Consider the following 22,739-nt stretch of genomic DNA (forward strand, 5'->3'; position numbering starts at 1 on the left):
TGCCAAGTTTTATTCATTTAAAATAATTAAATACTGCAAAATGGGCCTAATTGTGGTCTCCTGTTACGTGAGCCAAGAATGCTATTAGTACCCCGGTCTTGCGGGCCGGGATACTAATAGCATTGCCCGGGCCTATAACTATGGGCCCCGGGGCATTACCTGACTCGGTAATATCCCCGCGGCTTGGGGCATATTGCTTAATTATAGAGTGTCCTTTATTATGTTCCAGCCTATCACTTCTCCATACTCTCTTTCGTTAGTTCTCGATTACCAATAGCCATCTGAACATCTGGCAGCAATAAGAGATGCTTGCGTTTGCATTGTCTTCCGTCCTGACCTCATCTCCATTCACCATTTCGAGTGCCCTGCCAAGGTTCCATGTAATGTTAACGAATCCAAAAATAATGAAAACATTTTTAACGAATTAAAAAGAATGAAAACATATCGATTTATTTTTGTTTTTCTATTTGAGGGTTCCCCCCAAACCCTGTGTTTCCTTAGCTTTATTACCCCGCTCCATCCCCCTCCCCACCCATTTTAATCCCTTACCCCACCCCCATATATACTTTAATCAAATAATTCGATATGTCTTCGTTATTTAGGGCTCGTTATTAAAGTCATTCGTTATTGTGGATTCATCAATATCACTGTATACCCCCTGCCAAAGACCCAGCTGTGCAGCCTTTTGTAATGGCTGGAACATTCTACTTTTTTACAGATGCTGGCCAGGACAAAGGGATCTGGTGTGAGAACACTGGGACTGTCCTCCCCAGAACCCAGACATATGGTCACCTTACCTTTGGAAGGACTAACATGATCTAGGATTCTACGGTAGGTAAACTGTATCGTCCTTGCATTGTGGGCAGGTCAATGTGGTCCATCCCTATGTGCAAGCCTGTGCATGATCGATGGGCTGGTGTCGGTATGATCTTTGTTTGATGAAAGGGCTGATTATGCTCAGTTTGGGTCTGTGTTTCTCTGACTAATTCACCAGCCAGATTGACAGATATTTGTGTCGTCTTGAAAGAGACCTTTGGGATCCCATTTCTAAATTGAAAGAAAATGTCGGGGCCTTGTTGGCCAGAGTTATTAGAGGATAACATGGGGCCAGTGAATGGTCAATGGGAAATGGGCTCGGTAATTGTCGCTGGAGATCGAGGACATCAGTGGAAGGCGATGCAGTACCAGGAATGCATGTTATCTCGATGACCATTTTGTTTTCTGTATTTGTTCTGTGTGTGATCAAACCTTCCTGCTATTTGAATGGTAAGCTTAGTAGCTGGTGTGAGTGGTTTGTTCGTTCAACAAGGTTAAGCTTTGCAGCTTCTGCTGCACCTAAACTTAAATGTTAGTGTAAGTCTGTTATTGTTGCTGATTAGTGAGTGTGGCTTGTCCTCTCAGGGTGGTCAGGCTTTGCAGCCGGCTATTGTTGCTGACCGTGAATGCTGAGATTGGTGATGCCTGCTCTCTGCTGTGATTGGTGAGTGTCAGTTGTTGTTTTAGGGTGGCCAGGCTTTGCAACCACCCACCACAGCTACATGTGAATGTTAGTGTGAGTCTGCTGTTTGCGGTTGTTGGTGAGTGTTGGTTGTTCTCTTAGGTTACCCATGCTTTGCAACCATCCAATGCAGCTGCATGTGACTGTTAGTGGGATTGTGCTCTCTGCAATGGTTGGGGAGTGTCAATTTTTTCCTTAGTGTGGCCAGTCTTTGAAACCATCCGACCATGTGAATGTAAGCATGAGTGTGCTTTCTGTGGTGGTGAGTGTCGGTTTTTCTCTTAGGGCAATCAGGCATTGCAACCATCCACTGCAGCTGCATGTGAATGTTGTTGTTCTCTAAGAACAGCCAGGCTATGCAACCATCTATCGTAGCTGCATGTGAACGTTAGTGTGAGTCTACACTCTGGGGTTGTTGCTAAGTGGCGGTTGCAACCTTCCACCACAGCTGCTTATGAATGTTAGTGTAAATCTGCTTTCTGCAGTGGTTGCTGAGTGTCGGTTGTTCTCTTAATGCAGCAAGCCTTTGAAACCATCCGCCACAGCTGAATGTGAATGCTAGTGTGAGTCTGCTTTCGGTGGTGGTTGGTGAGTGTCAGGTGTTCTCTTAGGTCAGCCAGGCTGTGTAACCATCTACCAGAACTGCATGTGAATGCTAGTGTGAGTCTCCTTTCTGCAGTGGTTGAGGAGTATCAGTTGTTCTCTAACAACAGCCATCCTGTGCAACCATCTATCACAGCTGCATGTGAACGTTAGTGTGGGTATGCTCTTTTTTGTAGTTGGGTAGTGTTGGTTGTTCTCTTAAGTTGGCCAGGCTTTGCACCCATCCGCCACAGCTGCATGTGAATGTTAGTGTGAGTATGATCTCTGTAATGGTTGGTGAGTGTCAGTTGTTCTCTAAGAACATTCAGGCTGTGCAACCATCTATCGTAGCTGCATGTGAACGTTAGTGTGAGGCTACACTCTGAGGTGGTTGCCGAGTGGCGGTTGTTCTCTTAGGGTGGCCAAGCTTTGCAACCATCCGCCACAGCTGCATGTGCATGTTAGTGTAAGTCTGATCTCTGCAAAGGTTGGGCAGTGTGACTTATTACCTTAGGGTGGCCAGGCTTTGCAATCATCCACTGCAGCTGCATCTGAATGTTAGCGTGAGCCTGCTTCCTGCGGTGGTTGGTGAGTGTTGGTTGTTCTCTTAGGGGAGCCAGGCTGCACAACCATCTACTGCAGCTGCAAGTGAACGTTAGTGTGAGTATGCTGTAAGGGTGTGAAGGAAGCTGACACAAGTGTGGCATATTTGTTGTTATAAACGTTTATTGATAGTAAAAAGAATCCTCACTATCCCTATTCCTAAGAGGGGGTTCCCTGCCTAAAAGTAATACTAAAAGACCTGTCAGAATGTCCATCCAAATGAACTGCCTGTGTCCCAACCTACTTCTATCCCTTCCACTACAACTAAAGACTAATATAACCCAACAGAAAGTTACTTCTCCAAGAGAATGACACCTTCTCCTGGTATACAGGGATGTTTCCAAAATGTTCTCTTGCAAAAAGGTGCCAGTGGGAATGACTCCTTTCCCCTGGCTTCTAGCAATCTAACAGACAGTTCTTTTCACAGCAGAATTATTCCCTTCTCCTGGTATATGGGTGGGGTTTCCCACAATGTCCCCCTGTAAACAAATGCCAGGGGAATGACTCCCTTTCCCTGGCAGGTAGCTCCAGCACTTTGTGCAGTCAACCTTCTGTACCAGGGGAATGGCTCCCTTCTCCTGGTACTGGTCTGCACTTTCAATACAGTTCACAACAAGGCCAGGGGGAATGACTCCCTTGCCCTGGCATCTCTTCAGTGTACTTAAAGGTTTGTTTTCTCACCAGGAAAATGACTCTCTTCTGGTTTTTGAGACTTCATTTTTTTAACTTGGGTTTTTATCTTGATACTCTTTCACTGTATCAGCACGGGGTCTGTCGATTAGGTCGTCAATCTGAGGATATGGCGTTCAACTTCTGGAAGTCTCTACAAACCTCCATGACTGATCTGGTTTGGCCACAAGGACTATTGATGATGACCATGCACTCTGTGATGGTTCAATTATATCTGCAGCTAGCATTTTCTCAACATCGTGGGGGACTATCTCCTATCTTGCCTCCAGAATTTAGTAAGGCCTCAGGTTAATCACCTTACCTCGGGCAGGGGGTGAATGTTATATTTAATTCCTTTCACTCGCCCAGGTTCACTATTGAAGACATCTGGCAATTGATCTATTAGATCCTGGATGTCCTGTTATTGTCACTCTGGTAGATCAGAGGGAACCAGACTACGTTCCATTTTTTCTTCAGTTAATAAGGTGGCCATTAGGACAGAAGAGGACTCCACTGAGTCCTCCTTCCATTCCTTTAGAAGGTTTATGTGATATATTTGGGGTTTGAGCCTTCTGTCCGGCTCGGCGACTTTATAGTTATATGGACCTGTCCTCTCTAATATTTCATATGGTCTGTACCATCGCAAAAGCATTTTGTGCTCTGAGGTGGGTAAGAGGACTAACACGGTTTGTCCGATGCAAATGGACTGTGGTGCTGCCTTTTTATTGTAATAGATCTATTTCGTTTTTTTGGGCCTGCCCTAGATGTTTTTGGACTAGCTTCCACACAATAGGCATGTGCTTTTTAAGCCTGTGGGCTTTTTGTGACCTAGGTAACTGTAAAGACTGAAGGTGGGTATCTGTACTTCTGTCCTCTATATGGTTGGGACAAAGGCATAGAGCAACCCCAGTCAAGGTTCTCTATATGGTAGAATGGATGAGCAACCAAGAGTTAAGCTCTCAGGAGGCGATGCAGGCAGGTTCTTAAGTACGGTGAGTCCCGAAGCCCTATCAAAGGAATGCCCACAGACTATGCTAGGTGATAACACAGCTTCTTTATATAAAATAAGATTTGGGAATATATATACATTTAAATAATAACACTTTGTACTTGAAAATACTTATACAAAGAACGGAAAATATATACACTCTATGTGGTACCACACAATACTTAAATTCACTATTAGATGCAGTAACTGCAGACAGTTTTGCATAGGCATGTGAATTCTTAAGTGAAGTGTATCAGCATAGACTAGGGAAGAATGGCAGGTTAGTTGTGAACAGTGGCAGAATGCTTTCGTTAGACTAGATATACAATCCTCTGTGAAGGTCCCCCCACATGTGCAACCTGTAACAGAACAGTTAGGGAGTAACTTATCTTGTGTTTTACAGCCCAGTCAAATAATGTTCAATAACCTTTTGCTTTCTTTAAAAAGGTTATACTACCCCAAAGTACCTGAGAGGCCACAAGTGAACAGGATCCAAGACAAATCTGGGACCCCTGGATGACTCCTGAGGATAGAAGATGCTCTTCCTCGTCACAGTACCTTTGGTGCCTTGGCAGGTGAAGTGGCAGAGTTTCTTGGTTTCACTCGACGAATCCATCTGAGGATGGAGCCACCTTGGAAGAAGGAGCCACTGGAATGCTGAGTCCAGGAGAAAAATGAAACCAAAGTCTTTCTGAAGTGCAGCAGTTTTACTCTTCGCGGTACTCTGCTTTGGTCAACGATTTCTCAGACTGTAGAAGTCCTGTTAAGATGAAACTTGCTGTGGGCTCCTTAAAGGCTTGGCAGATGAGAGTAAGACCCATGTGGCCGTTCAATGACTTCTGGTGGCGAAAGGTGCATAGGTCCCTTTTGGTGTTGGTTTTGGAATATCACGGTTTTCCACCTCGGGATGACTTCTGGTGACCTGGACTCAACCACTGGAGTGGACTATGGACCTTCACCAAGTCTGGACCCTGGGGATGTCTTTGTTGCTTCTGGTTACGGGAAACCCACTGATGGACCTTCCTCTGCACTCAGCGACTTTGGACTCTCTCTGGTGCGAAAAAGTGGTCAGTGGTGATGGCAAGCATGTCCCTTGAAATGTTCTTAGGCAGTTTGGAATTTTTGCAGCTTTGGGTGTCCAGCAGCACTATGACAGGGTACCCCCTCTTCTGGGCGGTAGACAGCAACGGCTTCCAGCGGTCACGAAATGCACCGCCAGACCCTGTGTGACACCAATGGACTTCTTTGACTCAAGATGTCTGGGCACTCCTCGTCAGGACTCACAAAGACTCCTTCTCCAGACAGCAGGCACACAGGACTAGCTTCCATGGTACTTCTGATGAAGAGTAGACATTTGCACGGTGGTCCTCCGTAGCTTGGGTGGAGGTCTCCTTTGCAGGTCCTCTCTGGATCAGTCCTTGGAAGAACATGGCAGCTTTTGGATTACATGAAGGAAATGCAGCAGCAGACTTCTCCTCCAGCTGGGCTTCAAGGAACAGCTTCTTCTTGAATCAGCTTAGACTTCAGCTTCTGAACAAATTGGTGAGTGAGAGGTCCCCTGCTATACACATTGGTTCCCATTCACTCAGGGTGAGCCAGGCTCAATCAACCAATCATGCAGAAGGGCATTCAGGCAGGCAGGGAGCCAATCAAGCTCACAGGCATTCAGGCCATTCACTCCACCCAGATGCCCATAACAAAGAATGTGGATTGGGGTAGGCACCCAGCCTTTCAGCACACTACAGTGCATTCATGACAGTTTCAGCCAGGGCTGTCTCAGTCATTGTGTCACACACAGAAACCAGACACCCATAACACAGAATGTGAGTTCACTTCAGATTCCATTCACACAGGTACCACTCCTAGGGTGTACCCACAACACACAGCCTCTGGGAAGGCTCCAGTCAGTCTGACAGGAGTAAGACCCAGAGCCAGATATGGTATTTCCACCCAAAAACCAGTCAGGGGAAGGAACAGAGTCAGGGCACCCCAGGATCGTGGGGAAACAAGGTAAAAGGCAACAGAAACCAAGAGGCCACAGGGGTCATCTTGTCTTCTATTAGGAATCCATTGATTCCCGTGGCAAGGCCTGGGTATCCCAATAATGGAGGATACTCAGAGCCACTGCCAAGTCAGCATGTAGCTGCCACCAGCCCATTATCTGCTCTGTGGGCAATACACAGGTGTCCAAAAACACACATAAGTGCTACAAGAGTGTACCTGTAATGCTTACCTGGACTCCTCGGGAGCATAATGATCTTGAGCTTGTTGACCTGCTACACTGAAGCCATTAGGTTCTTTTCCTGTTAATACATTTAGATAGATAGAATAGAGGTATTGTAAGTGTATAGTGTGGTGATAACTAATGAGTCTAACTAACTTCACCCAGAGATTAACTTCCTTCTGTATCTGAGACCACACACCCTCCTCACCTATGTTTTATATTTATGGAGCTCGCCGTCCTGCTGTCTAACGTGTTGAAATTGTGGATTGGAGTGCTGCCGAACTCTTTTAAGTAATGAGTCTTTTGACAGAAAAAACAAATGAGGATAACTGTTGTCTTTCTGATTTTAAAAGTTCTCTAAATTGGAGAGATCTCATTCAAACTTTTAAATTCTTCTTTCTCTTTGCAGATTCTTGGAGGACGAAGAGCTTGCTGAAATTTTGAGGCGTAATGAGAAGAGTATGGACACCTTACTTCGTATGGAGAGTTGGGCGCGAGTGCTACTGCTGAAGCACCTATCTAAATACGAGATTTTGTTATCCCGGGAGGATCTTTGGTTGTGGAATGGTTGCGTGCGTAATCAGGAAGAGAAAACATTTAACAGAGTAAGTTTGTCTTATCTGAAAAGGCTGCAACCTTCTATTGCTGAACACTTGAATTAAGACCATGGACCCTGGCTGTGATCATGACAGTACCCGCACCCATGAGTGCCATAAGGGTATCCTAAGGGTATTGTTCACCAAAAGGAAAACATGAAGAGCTCACTGCCACAGATCCAGTCTGGACCCTCATGGCAGAAAACATAGAGAAAACACACACATAGAAGTGGTAGGACAATATTACTGCCTCTTCCCTTTCCTCCCACATCTCCCAGAGCATGTTCAGTAAGTCTCAGGGGTTGCGTCCGTAAAGGAGCTCAAAAGGGGAACCCCCTAGGGAGGGCCCAAGAGATCACTGTGTCTCATTTGCATCCATCTGCTTCCACAATTTTTTTAGAACATTCTTCAATGTTTTATTAAAACGTTTCACTAAATCGTCTGTCTGAGGGTGGTAAACAGAGGCATGTAAGGTTTTGATCTGTAAAATCTCCTTCACTTCTGCCATTAAATTTCGACATAAAGGTACCTCCTTGATCAGTCAATATTTATTTTGGTAAGCCCACCCCTGAATGAAAAGGTATGAGGTTTTTAAGAATCAGTTGTGAGGTATTGTTTTTCACCGGGAAGGCCTCTGGATATGGAGTTGCATAATCTAGAATTACTAGAATATACTTATTCCCTAGTTTGGATGGTTCTAATGGCCCACTATGTCCATGCCAATTTTAGGGAAGGGTACATCTGTTATAGGGAGAGGCTGTAACGGGGCTGGTGAAGGGGGGTGTGGTGCTGTTTTCTGGCATAGGGGGCACGTGGCTATGAAGTCCTTGATGTCAGTGTAAAGCTTGGGCCAATAAAACCTGTTGATAATCTGCTGCTATATTTTTGCCATTCCTAAATGTCCGAAGTCAAATGGGCATGAGCTATCTCCAGGACAACCTCCCATAAGGCTCCTAGGGATGACAATATGGGTCGTAGTTCTCCCTTCTGGGATGAGATCTCCCGATAGAGAGGACCTTGTTTCAGAAAAAAAAATTGGCCTTTTTTAGATCTTCTTTCTTCTTTGGGAACTACCTTTAAGAAGGCTTCCATAATAGGGTCATTTTGCTGCATGAAAGCTAGGCCAGGAATGATCTGAGTCTCTACACCAGTGGCCCTCAGGGTTACTGGGCCACAATAGATGGGGGTTCTTCAACAGCCTGTCCAAAATCCTTAGTACCTCTTTCTGTGAGCTCTTGTTCTTAAACCACTACTGGTTTGCAAAAAAGAGCCCATTCAAACATTCCCTCGATGATCTTCTTCCCAGTATTCACATAGTATGTTTCTTTCCCATTGTTCTGAATTACAATTTTTATGTCAACCCTGTAGTCCGAGTGTATTACTCCAGCCATTACTTCCAAGCCGTATCTCCAAGCTAGGCCGGACTTGGTTGTGACCAGATTTGTCCTGTGGGGATCAACTGCCATTCTTCTCCCTCTATAGAGACATCCCGACTACTGTGCAGGTTGAACCCTATAGACTCACTAGTAGCTACAATGGGACCAGTGGCCTGGCTACTCAGTTTGGAGCATTTCAGGGTTCCCCAATTTATATCAGTTGAGTCGGATCCCACTCTGACAGCATATGTAAGGGTGTTGAGGAAGGATACTGACACAAGTGTGGCATATTTTTTGTTATAGACTTTTATTGATAGTAAAAAGAATCCTCAATATCCCTATTCCTAAAAGTGGTTTCCCTGCCTCAAATTTATACTAAAGGGATCTGTCAGAATGTCCATCCAAATGAAAGTCTACAGTCCTGTGTCACAACCTAATTCTATACCTTACACTAAAACTAAAGACTAATATTATTCAACAGAAAGTTACTTCTCCATGAGAATGACTCCCTTCTTCTGGTATAGGAGTGATGTTTCCAAAATGTTCTCTTGCAAAAAGGTGACAGGTGGAATGACTCCCTTCCCCTGACTTGTAGCAATCTAACAGAAAGTTCTTTCCCCAGGAGAATGACTCACTTCTCCTGGTATATGGGTGGTGTTTCCCAAAGTGTTCTCTTGTAAACAAATGCCAGGGGGAATGACTGCCTTCCCCTGGCTGGTAGTTCCAGCACTTTTGTATAGTCAAACCTTTGGACCAGGAGAATGACTCCCTTCTCCTGGTACTGGTCTGCAGTTCCAATACAGTTCACAAGTCCAGGGGGAATGACTCTCTTCCCCTGGTGATTCTTCAGTGTACTTAAAATGTTTCAGTTTTCTCACCAGGAGAATGACTCCCTTCTTCTGGTGTTTGAGTGTTCTTTTTTTAACGTGGGTTTTATCTTGATACTCTTTCACTTATATCGTGCTCCTCGACCCTTCTCTGGTGGTCAGTGGACTTATCTCCACCACTGGTACAAGGAAGATTTCCTCGAATGCTTGATTCTCTTCTGTTAAGGATTCCAGACCCTTCTCTGGTGGCCGGTGGACTTATCTCTGGCAGTGGCATGAGGGAGATTGCCTCATATGTTTGGTTCTCTTAGGGCCCCAAACCCTTCTCTGGTGGTCAGTGGACTTATCCCTGCCAGTGGGGCAAGGTTGATTTAATCAAATGCTTGGTTCTTATCTCTTGGGGTCCTAGGCCCTTCTCTGGTGTTCAGTGGACATTTCGCCACCATTGGGATGAGGAAGATTTCCTCAGATGCACTCTTTATCTTGTTTTGGGTCCCCGACCCTTGATGACCGTCTGATAGGTCTCACGCTTGCCGAGGCCTGAACTGGAAACCTCTTTCCTCCCTCCATATCACTACCAGGCTGCCCATGCTTTCCATTACCTTCAGGTACTTACTCGCATGGTGCCAATCTCTCCAGGGACTGGGGTCAGTCTCCTTCTTGATTCCAGTAGCTGTTTGCTCCATCACTGCTTCTGCAGTGGCTCTGTGTGTTGTGGCTTCTTGTAATCTCAGCACCGTTCAGTCCACCTCCTCCTAGAGGTCGTGCCACTGCTTCACCTGCTTCCTGCTGGGCTTGGGCCTTCCAATGCAGGATCCGTCACAGACTCGTTCAGCCACTCAATGGCGTCCTCTGCAGAGCTCTCGCTTCGGGTTGAGTGCAGACTTCAAAACTCCCAGGTTCTCCGACGAGGGAGGAAGAAGATGCTGAGTCCTTCTTCTCTTTCCTCTTTATAGGGCTTACTTCGCCCCAGTGTAAAGTCAACCCCTGTTGTCAATGGCTCCTTGGAATTCCTCATGCCTCCTGCAAGCCACCTCGTCTCAGTACTAGCACAGTCAGTAATCCTCATGTTTTCTGTGCTCTTTTTTTGTCCTACTATTTTCTGTCTTAGTTGTACTCCTCGCACTACAGAAATACATCAGTTTACTTTCAATATGGTGGTTTGAAATGGAAGGGGGCTAAAGCATGTAGAGGAGTGATGTTACAAAATGGGTTGTAGCCAATGTGATTGTCCATAAACCCCAGACAGGCACCTCATTGCTTATGGATGGAGGTGCCTCGCTGGACCTGATCGACTAATGACAAATATCTTACTGTGCTTATGTCATTAGCGACACCACAACATAGAAACGTTAGCCATGAAGCAAACTCACATCCATGCATGAAGTTACACGGACACAGATGTGCACACATGATGAACATGCTTACACACTTATGTAGATGGAGGACCGATACATATACATACTGCTGAGAAAAGCCTTTATTATTTTCTCTCATTAGCCAAATGCAGAAACACAGAAATGCCACAAAGCAAGAGATGCAGGGCAAGCTTGCAGACGCTTATTGCAACTAACCATATGGAACTACAGGATCGTATAAGTAACTTGGAAGAGCCAAAATAGTACTAACCTATAAGAGGAATAGCACAATATAGACATATAGCAATTATAGCATTGCAATAGTACAATTACATAAAGCCACAGGCCTCTGAAGGAGAGGTGAAGAAAAGCAGAATTAGGCTGCATAAAGCACTAGGCCAGGGCTCGCATTCAAGGTCAGAGACAAGCAGAACATTCCTAGCCTCAGAGACAAGGAGCCACCTGCAAAGTAGCAGAATCATTGCAGAAAAGAAAGCTAAATGTTGTGGTCTTCACCCACGTGGTGCAGCCGTACCAAACAATTGCCATTTGTGATGGGAAGAGGAGCAGTTCCCAGCGAAGCAGTCATGAAGTAATACATCCGTCTTGGAAATATCCTGCCTGCGGTCCGTGAAGAGCCCAGCAGACAAGAAGGGTGGTGTGGCAGTTTTGGGGAGAGCTGGTGGCCGAGCAGCATCAGTGGATCACGGATTGTAAGTATTGACTCTGCCACACAGCAATTGAGGGGGGTGGTAAAGAAAAGTTGGGTGTGGAGTGGTGATCAGTATTGTTGAATATTGGTGTAGTATTGTTGAGTATCGTGAAGTATTGTCAAGTATTGTGAAGTTTAGTGGAGAAAGGAGCAGAGGTAGAAGTCATTTCTTTGTGGTTAGGGAACATTCAAACTTGAGGTAAAATGTTCAGGCGAATAGCCTAGATCAGGGGTGCACAACTGATTTTGACAGAGGGCCGAAAGTACCTTACATGAGGGCTATAGTGGGCCGAAAAGTAAATGTGGGCGTGGCAGGAGGCTGTACTACACATTTTCCATTGTTATAATTTATTTCTATTTAGTTATTGTATCTCGCCTGTTTAATTAACTTATATATATTTTATTGACCCTAGATTGGACATGCCGTTATTTTGGACTGCTACAGTTTGCTCTTTGGGTTGCCCAAGAGGAGTATGGCCTTCGTTGAGTCAGGTTTCCTCAAAAAGCCAAAGATGAACATCTCCTAACTGTGCCTGTTTTAGCTTTATTATTGGGTTCACTCTTGGAGTGCAACACTATGCCCCATGGCCTCCTCACCCCCAACCAAACACTATGCCCCAGGGCCCCCTTACCCCCAACCAAACACTATGCCCCATGGCCCCCTCACCCCAACCAAACACTATGCCCCATATCACTCACCCCCAACCAAATACTATGCCCCATGTCCCCCTCACCCCCAACCAAACACTATGCCCCATGTCACTCACCCCCAACCAAACACTATGCCCCATGTCCCCCTTACCCCCAACCAAACACTATGCCCCATGTCCCCCTCACCCCCAATCAAACACTACGCCCTATGTCACTCACCCCCAACCAAACACTATGCCCCATGTCGCCCTCACCCCCAACCAAACACTATGCCCCAGGGCCCCCTTACCCCCAACCAAACACTATGCCCCATGGCCCCCTCACCCCAACCAAACACTATGCCCCATGTCACTCACCCCCAACCAAACACTATGCCCCATGTCCCCCTCACCCCCAACCAAACACTATGCCCCATGTCACTCACCCCCAACCAAACACTATGCCCCATGTCCCCCTTACCCCCAACCAAACACTATGCCCCATGTCCCCCTCACCCCCAACCAAACACTGTGCCCTATGTCACTCACCCCCAACCAAACACTATGCCCATGTCCCCCTCACCCCCAACCAAACACTATGCCCCATGTCACTCACCCCCAACCAAACACTATGCCCCATGTCCCCCTCACCCCCAACCAAACACTAGGCCCCATGTCCCCCTCACCCCCAACCAAACACTATGCCCCATGTCCCTCACCCCCAACCAAACACTATGCCCCATGGCCCTCTCACCCCCAACCAAACACTATGCCCCATGTCCCTCACCCCCAACCAAACACTATGCCCCATGGCCTCCTCACCCCCAACCAAACCCCCCACCTCATGGCCCCCTCACCCCCAACCAAACCCCCACCCCCAAATCAGCACACACAAACCAGCACCAATACAGACCCGAATCCCCACCCCCCAACTCAGCACACACACAAACATGCACCCATAAAGACCCGAACCCCCCACCCCCCCAACTCCAAACCCCCCCACCCCCAACTCAGCACACTCTCAAGCATGCACCCATACAGACCCGAACCCCCCGCCCCCCAACTCAGCACACACACAAACATGAACCCATACAGCCATGAACTCCCCCATCCCCCCAAATCAGCACACTCTCAAACAAGCACCCATACAGACCCGAACCCCACCGCCCAACTCAGCACACACAAACATGCACCCATAAAGACCCGAACCCCACACCCCCATCCCCCAACTCAGCACACAAACTCTCAAGCATGCACCCATACAGACCCGAACCCCCCACCCCCCAACTCAGCACACACACAAACATGCACCCATACAGACCCAAACCCCACACCCCCAACTCAGCACACACACAAACATGCACCCATACAGACCCGAAACCCCCACCCCCCCAAATCAGCACACTCTCAAACAAACACCCATACAGACCCAAACCCCCACCCCCCAACTCAGCACACACACAAACATGCACCCATAAAGACCCGAACCCCCCAACTCCAAACCCCCACCCCCAACTCAGCACACACTCTCAAGCATGCACCCATACAGACCCGAACCCCCCATCCCCAACTCAGCACACACAGAAACATGCACCCATACAGACCCGGACCCCCACCCCCAACTCAGCACACAAAAAACATTCAAATCAAAACATTCATACACATCCGACAACCCCCCCACCCCCGCATCTCAACATACACACAAAATACATTCAAATACAAACATTCATACACATCCGACACCCCACCACCCCCGCATCTCAACATACACACAAAATACATTCAAATACAAACATTCATACACATCCGACACCCCCGCATCTCAACATACACACAAAATACATTCAAATACAAACATTCATACACATCCGACACCCCCCCACCCCCGCATCTCAACATACACACAAAATACATTCAAATACAAACATTCATACACATCCGACACACCCCCCCACCCCCGCATCTCAACATACACACAAAATACATTCAAATACAAACATTCATACACATCCGACACACCCCCCCACCCCCGCATCTCAACATACACACAAAATACATTCAAATACAAACATTCATACACATCCGACACCCCCTCCACCCCCGCATCTCAACATACACACAAAATACATTCAAATACAAACATTCATACACATCCGACACCCCCCCACCCCCGCATCTCAACATACACACACAAACATAAAGTAAAACAAACCCGACACACAAACACAAACAGAGCACTTACCGGAGACGTGCTGGAAGGCTGGAAGGCAGGTAAGCTGGAACGCTGGAATCGTACTACGGCTGGCGTAGTCCAAGGCTGAAATGCCTTCCGGCATCAAGCCTTATGGACCACGCCAGCCGTAGTGCTGGCCCTCCATTGGTGCAGCACACATGCATTACGTGGCTCGTAGGAGCGACGTGGTGCGTGTGTGTGCTGAGCCAATGAGGGCCAGTGTTTTGTCCGGCCCGGAACACAACAAACACTTTCCTAATGGAGGGCGGCCGCGGGCCGCCCTCCATTAGGAAAGTCTTTGTGCCTCGCGGCCGGACAAAAGAGCATGGCGGGCCGCAACTGGCCCGCGGGCCGTATGTTGTGCACCCATAGCCTAGACTATTGACTTAAGATTACGGATGAAAGAAGTTATGTAAATATTGGAATCCATGTGGATCGGCCGTTTTAGCTCGGGTCATGGATGATGATATCCCCGTGTACAGGGCTTAGCAAATGGAGATAGCTTAAATTGCGGAAGGTGTTCTTCTGGTTAAGTCTTGCAGAGGCATTTTATCTACAAGGAGACACTTCAGGTACAGATTGAGCACATGGAATGTTGTTATTCCCTGTTAGGAGTCAGGACGACGGCCGTGGGTTTATGTGGGGTGGGGTTTTTTAAAATATCTGTGTACTGAGACAATATCGTTGTGAGCTCTTTTAGTGATTTCTATTGTTCCCTTGCATGTTGAAGAAGTTACGTCACCAGGGAGGTTTGTGTATTAGACTAGGAGAGCACGAGGATGGAGTCAGCTGTTCTGTGGCGGTGTGTGGAAGATGCATGCATAAAATTGGTGGGTGTGCCTCAGAAGGCCGAAAATTGTAGAAGGGCGGTGCGTGGAGCACGCCTGAGAAGTTGGTTGGGAGCCAAAGAGGCTTGTGATGGTACAAAAACAATTGTTATTTGGCAATTTGACATTGTGCATGGTAGCATATTTTTTGTTAAATAACTGGTGTGTCGAAATCCTCAACTCGAGGTCAAGTAAGTATTAAAGAGAAATGTATTGTGATAAAAGTGCAGGGGGAAACCCCTACAGCACCTATGTAAGGCCCTTCTGTGATATAAGGACAAGATTTGTAAATATAGCATGGAATGGACCAAAAGCACAGAAGGTAAATTAAGTAATGGCCAAAGGGCGGGAGCTTCTCCAAATATGTGCATCAACCATTACACACAAGGTTTATAAGGGGAAAAAGTTGAGCCATCGTATGGTGATATTTGAGCTCTGGAAAATGTTTCAGGATGACAGGGGTGTGGTGAGGCATCAATGGATGCTGAGCCAACAGGAGATACCAGGTGAAAACCTCTCGGGCCCCCACTTCCCCACCTCCTCCTGACCATGAGAGCGAAGGGGCTGCAGCAGGAGCAGAGAGAGTTTACCTTATACGAGAATGAAAAGCAACAGAGGCGTTTACAAACCCAACATTCGCACTGCCACCATACGCCAAAGAAGAGGGGCAGAAAGGGGTTGCACCAACAGGAGGTGGAAAAGGGGTGCACAGCAAGACCCAGACAAGTACAAGGCAACGGCTGGAGGATATATCATCACACGAGTTGGTAGGAGGGCAAATACTCCTGAAATTAGATGGGAAGACAGTGGGAGAAACAGGAGGGGTGAGTAAGGAAGTAGCTGGTTGCAAAGAGAACAGGGAAGCCCGAGAGTGGGCAGAGATAATGGAAGAGGGGAAGAGAAAAGAAAAGAGGATTAGGAGGAACGCGAGAAAGTACAAAGGGAAAAGCTAAAGGCAGAAGAGAAAGAGTGGGAGCAGCGAGAGATGAGGAGAAGGAAAGACAAGTTTTAGTAAAGACGGAAAGGAAGAAGTTGCAAATAGAGCGGCTCGCAAGAGAGCACAAACACAAGGAGGATGAGGAGGGCGCAGTGGGAGACATAAGACTAAGATTGGGATCAACCATTTTTGACGACAACGTGGGAAGGAATATGCAAGCAGAGCAAGAGCGCAGCAGTAAATATGATAGGGCAGCTATGCTGCCAGACAAAACCAACACAGGATCCTCCGTGAGGGGGGACTGTAAGAACATGATCGAAGGGGAACCACAGGAAGGAAAGGTACCGAGGAGACTCAGCTTCCATGACGATTTCGGCAGTGACTTGGCAGACACTGAGTTAGAAGATGACTTGGCAGGGAGTGAGGACGAGGGAGTAGGGCAACTTGTTCATCGATCGACGGGGAAACAAACAGATCAAAGCTCAAACTTAGTCTCGGGAGGATAGCTCAGCGGCAACATGCTCGCCTTGGAAGAAAGATGACACGGAGCAACACAGGTTCGATCACCGGGTCCGCGCTTAGAAACCTCTGGGTATTAAGTGCGTTATAAATAACCTATCATATCATATCATAACATGGGGAGTAGACAGTGACACAGGGGAATTGTGTGGTGTCAAGGATGAGAGACCACAACAGTCCAGGGTTACGTTGCACAGCGTATACGACATAACCCTGTATGCACAGAGACTTACAGACCTTCCAGCACGAAGGAGGGGAGAAGTGGCTAGGGCAGGCACCACCTCCAGAGATACAGGGATACCGGACGGGGACGTGGGGCTGTCACAGTTTCCCTTACTGGAAAAGGGACGGGGGGCGACCTCAATACATACCATGGAAACATATTGACAAGGAAAATTTGAGGTGTAGGTTATCCTCATTGAGCGCTGGTGCGGGGAAATGGATATATGAAATGGAGAGAATGACAGCAAGGCAAAAGTTAGCAGTGGGGGACATAAAAGGTTTACTAGTGGTGACCTCCCTCGGAGAGGCTGCTGATGACATATAGAAAAGGGCGGGGTACCCAGGAGTGACAACCCAGAACATGGTGCATGATGTTTATCCATTTGCTAACTACCGAGCAGTCGTATGGCAAGCTGTACAGATGCAGTACCCAGACACGTCAGATATTAGTGCGATCATGGCACATAGGATGGGGGAAGAGGAAGACCCCCTAAAATATATTCAGGCTATTCAAGAGTTATGGCACCTTGAAACTCAGGAACTGTGCGACACAACAGTGGCATTATTCTATCAAATACTATGCCAGAGCAGGTGCAAAGGCAATTAAAGAAGTTGGTGGGGATGGAATCAAAACCATGGTCGGAAATACAACTTACAATAGTAAATTATGGCAGACTAATTCAAGAAAGTGCGAGGAAAAAGCGTGAGGAAAGAAACCAGGAGGAGGTGAAGTTAGTGCAGAGGAAACTGTCCAAATATGCCATGGAAGGAGCAGTGTTAACAAGGGTGGGAGGTCAGAACGCACCACAGACACAGTACACACCGCTGCCCGTGGGAGGAGGATTCATGGTGTCGGGGGGTGCGCAGCATGGGTTTCGAGGAAGAGGGGGGCCACCAAGGGGATGCAGGTATGGACATCAAATGCAACAAAGCCAAGGGGAATTCTTGCGAGTGTGTTGAGGAGATGGGTAACCAATGCAGCAGCGTCCAGAAGGGTTCGGTGGAGGGTATCAGAGGCAAATAAGATAACCACCCCAGTGCTGGGTGTGCAGACAGATAGGACATATCTCCAGGGTATTTAGAAGCAGATGGGGGATACCACAGAATGGGGGTATGCAATACAGCCAGGATATCCAGGGAACAGAATGTGTTCTATGCCCAGGACCAGACACAACTACCAGGACAGGCACCAAATGCATACCCGCAGACACATCAGTCCATGACACAGACACCACAAGAGCAGGTGCCAGTGCAGCAGTATGCACAGACACCGCAGATACTGCAGATGCAGAGTTACACACAGCCATCATACACGCCTCATTGATTATGGATGGAGGTGACTCGCTGGACCTGATCGACTAATGACAAATATCTAACTCTGCTGACATCATTAGAGACATTAGAGACACCAGAACATAGTAACAATAGCCATCAAGCAACCTCACATTCATACACGAAATTACACGGACACGCATGTGCACACACGAAGAGCATGCTTACAATGTTCTGTAGATAGAGGACAGATACATATACACACTGTAAAAAGCAGAAATGGAGAAATGCAAGGAAGCAAGACATTCAAAGCAAGCTTGCAGGCGCTTATTGCAACTAACCATATGTTATTTTATGTTATGTCATGTTATTTGGCATTTATATAGTGCTCTATATATCATTGGTATGACCTCAAAGCGCTGCTAGGTTGAACACCCTCGGGGACCATAGTCCAGGTCAGTTGAGAGAGTAAGGTGTCGTAGGGTGCTGGGGTGCACTAATTATGTGGGCAGCCGATGCAATTGCCTAATTGTAGCTGCAGCCTAGCATTAGGTGTGGTGGTATTTGATATATTTTGAATGTGTGCAGTCTGGAGGATGGAAACCAAGACTGGTTTCTGGCTGTGTTAGGCCTGTGTAGGATGCTTATGGGTAGAGGTAGGCCAGTTTTCATGGGATGTAGCTGAGTTTTATTAGAATGATGAGGTGAGTGTTCATGGAGTAATGTTCGTATGTGAGCAGCTATGCCGAAATTGATTGAGGGGTGTAGCTGCACTGTAATTGAGTGTTGGTGTAGAGTAGAGAGTAAGCATAGTGATATGGGAGGTGAGTGAATGGATGGAGTTATAATCTAAGGAGCCGCTTTTCTGGATTTCAAGCGCGTGTTTGCTTAATAGTGACTTAATAAGCGTATTCAGTGGCATCATTGCTTGGGATCTCATTGAGCCTTTGTCATTGGGTTGCAGGTCTTAGTCGCTTCAGATGGTCATAGTCGGTATTACAGAAAGAACAAACTACAGGATCGTATAAGGAACATGGAAGAGCCAAAATAATACTAACCTATAAGAGGAATAACACAATATAGACATATAGCAATTATAGCATACCTATAATACAATTACATGAAGCCACAGGCCTCTGAACGAGAGGTGAAGAAAAGCAGAATGAGGCTGCACGAAGCACCAGGCCAAGGCTTGCAGCCAAGGTCAGAAACGAGCAGAACATTCCTAAGCCTCAGAGACAAAGAGCCACCTGCAAAATAGCAGAATAAATCCTCACTAATTGCAGGCCAGAAAGCTCCAATTTGCGGTCTTAACTTACGTGGTGCAGCCAAACCGAACAATGGCCATTTACTCGTGTTGGGAAGAGGAGTAGTTCCCAGCGAAGCAGACAAAAGTGATAAATGTGTTGTTTTACAACACTGCAACCCGGCAAGGACTCTCTAAGGCAAAGTGGTCATACCGATGGCAACAATGGGAACACATAGTCTTTCTCATCTCCTCTCAGAAGGTACACAGAGCGCTGAGAACAGAGATCAGCTCCAGCCAATCACGGAACACAAATTCAGGAGTGGAAGGCAAAGTGCAAGGGCCAATGGTAATCCTGCGACCCTGCAACAATGTAATAGATCGTTTTTGGGGAAGGTTCAGGCAAATCCACCTGACATGCAAGGGCCAGTCAGAACCTCTATATGCACCGTCTATAGGTACCACCACCCCAACCACCCAATCGTGCATGTACATTTTTTGGGGAAGTCGTACCTTAACAAAAGGCCCGGACACAGGCTCAGGAGCTATGATTGCTGGAGAATTCTGTTTTTCCTGTATGATCCCCGTCTCTTATTGAAAATAAAGGACAGTTCTAACTTGCCCTTGGCTGAGTCCCCCATCTGTATACCGGGGAGGGCTTGTTGGGCCCTCGGTGCTCTGAACGGTAAATGCGTAGTGTGAACCCCGGTCCTCTCTGGTATACCTAAACACCTTAAGGCAGCCATTTGAATGTTTGTGTGGGTATGCTCTCTGCGGTGGTTGGTGAGTGTCGGTTGTTCTATGATGGTGGTCAGGCTTTGCAACCATCCGCCACGGCTGCATGTGAATGTTAGTGTGAGTATGAGCCCTGCAAGGTTTGGGGAGTGCCAGTTGTTACCTTAGAGTGGCACTGCTTTGCAACCATCCAAAACCAGCTGCATGTGAATGTTAGCATGATTCTGCTTTCTGCAGTGGTTGGTGTGTGTCGGTTGTTCTCTTAGGCAGCCAGGCATTGTAACCATCCATCTCAACGGCATGTGAATGCTAATGTGAGTATAATGTTTGTGGTGGTTGGCGAGAGGCAGTTGTTCTCTTTAGGCAGCTAAGCTTTGCAACCATCTACTGCAGCTGCATGTGAATGTTAGTGTGAGTATGCTCTTTGCAGTGTTTGGTGAGTATCGGTTGTTCGCTTAAGGCAGCCAGTCTCTGCAAGATTCCACCGCTGCTGCATGTGAATGTTAGTGTGAGTATGCTCTCTGTAGTGGTTGGTGAGTGTTAGTTGTTCTTTTAGTGTGGTCACTCTGTGTAACCATCCGCCACAGCTTCATTTGAATGTTAGTGTGAGTCTGATCTCTGCAATGGTTGGGGAGTTTCAGTTATTCTCTTAGGGCGTCCACGCTTTGCAACCATCTACCTGCAACTGCATATGAATGTTAGAGTGAGTCTGTTCTCCGGTGTAGGGCAGTCATTCAAACCTTGTATGATATCTGAATGTGTACTTAGGTAGAGATTTGGGTGCAGATGTGGAATTTTCTCCTTTTTGGTGATGAGGTAGGTGATGTGACATAAAGGTTGGTGTGAATGTTGACGGAGCTGTTAAAGGGATTTTTTGACAGAGATCTGAAGGTAGTTTGACATTTGATGGTGCTGTGGAAGGGATTGTTTGATGGTGATGTGAAGGTTGTTATGGAGGTTGACAGTGATGTGGAAGGGATTGTTTGATGGTGATGTGAAGGTTGTTATGGAGGTTGACAGTGATGTGGAAGGGATTGTTTGATGGTGATGTGAAGGTAGGTATGGAGGTTGACAGTGATGTGGAAGGGATTGTTTGATGGTGATGTGAAGGTTGTTATGGAGGTTGACAGTGATGTGGAAGGGATTGTTTGATGGTGATGTGAAGGTTGTTATGGAGGTTGACAGTGATGTGGAAGGGATTGTTTGATGGTGATGTGAAGGTTGTTATGGAGGCTGACAGTGATGTGGAAGGGATTGTTTGATGGTGATGTGAAGGTAGTTTGACATTTGATGGTGCTGTGGAAGGGATTTTTTGATGGTGATGTGAAGGTTGTTATGGAGGTTGACAGTGATGTGGAAGGGATTGTTTGATGGTGATGTGAAGGTTGTTATGGAGGTTGACAGTGATGTGGAAGGGATTGTTTGATGGTGATGTGAAGGTAGTTTGACATTTGATGGTGCTGTGGAAGGGATTTTTTGATGGTGATGTGAAGGTTGTTATGGAGGTTGACAGTGATAAGAAAGGGATTGTTTGATGGTGATGTGAAGGTTGTTATGGAGGTTGACAGTGATGTGGAAGGGATTGTTTGATGGTGATGTGAAGGTTGTTATGGAGGTTGACAGTGATGTGGAAGGGATTGTTTGTTGGTGATGTGAAGGTAGTTTGACATTTGATGGTGCTGTGGAAGGGATTTTTTGATGGTGATGTGAAGGTTGTTATGGAAGTTGACAGTGATGTGGAAGGGATTGTTTGATGGTGATGTGAAGGTTGTTATGGAGGTTGACAGTGATGTGGAAGGGATTGTTTGATGGTGATGTGAAGGTAGGTATGGAGGTTGACAGTGATGTGGAAGGGATTGTTTGATGGTGATGTGAAGGTTGTTATGGAGGTTGACAGTGATGTGGAAGGGATTGTTTGATGGTGATGTGAAGGTTGTTATGGAGGTTGACAGTGATGTGGAAGGGATTGTTTGATGGTGATGTGAAGGTAGTTATGGAGGTTGACAGTGATGTGGAAGGGATTGCCAACAATGTGAAGCAGTGTCAAAAATAGATTCCAAGTTTCTCGCTGTCCCCAACATTTTCCCTTGTTCTTCGTTGCGGTTTGAGAAATGTTTTCTCAGATGAAATTAGCTCCTTGAAATGGCCAACATCCGTTTTCATAGACTCGTTTTAAGGAGAGATATCCCAAAAACCCTGTCCACGCCGGTTACCTCCTAACTGACTTCGCCGCTGAGCAGTCCAGGAAGCCTTTTTAACACCAAATATCAAATGTTTCAACGACAAAAACAATGTTTTTCAGTTCCAATCAGTCAGCTAAAGTGATGCGCAAACAATACATAATGTTTTCTTCCCTCGAACATTTGTCATGTTTTCTCAGGTGAAATGTCGTTTTTGAACTGGCCACCAAGCTTTTTTACATTATGGTTATATAAGGACTAGTCGCCCTTCCCCAACTGAGCCTAATCCCACCCAAGTGACCGAGATGTCCAGTGCACCAAGCAGCCATTTCTCTCTAAAACAAATGTTTCCAAATGGAGTATTTTAATTTAAAAACAACCAAGCAAGGGTGAGACAGTTTTACAAGCAAAGATGTCTGAATTACACCAAACATCCATTTGGTGAAATTCCTGGGATTTTAAGCGATGTTTCCCGTCGAAATGTGCATTTAAAATGGCATCCAATC

The sequence above is a fragment of the Ambystoma mexicanum genome, chromosome 10 (assembly GCF_040938575.1).
Source record: "Ambystoma mexicanum isolate Mex_15411 chromosome 10, UKY_AmexF1_1, whole genome shotgun sequence".
Classification (NCBI taxonomy): domain Eukaryota; kingdom Metazoa; phylum Chordata; class Amphibia; order Caudata; family Ambystomatidae; genus Ambystoma; species Ambystoma mexicanum.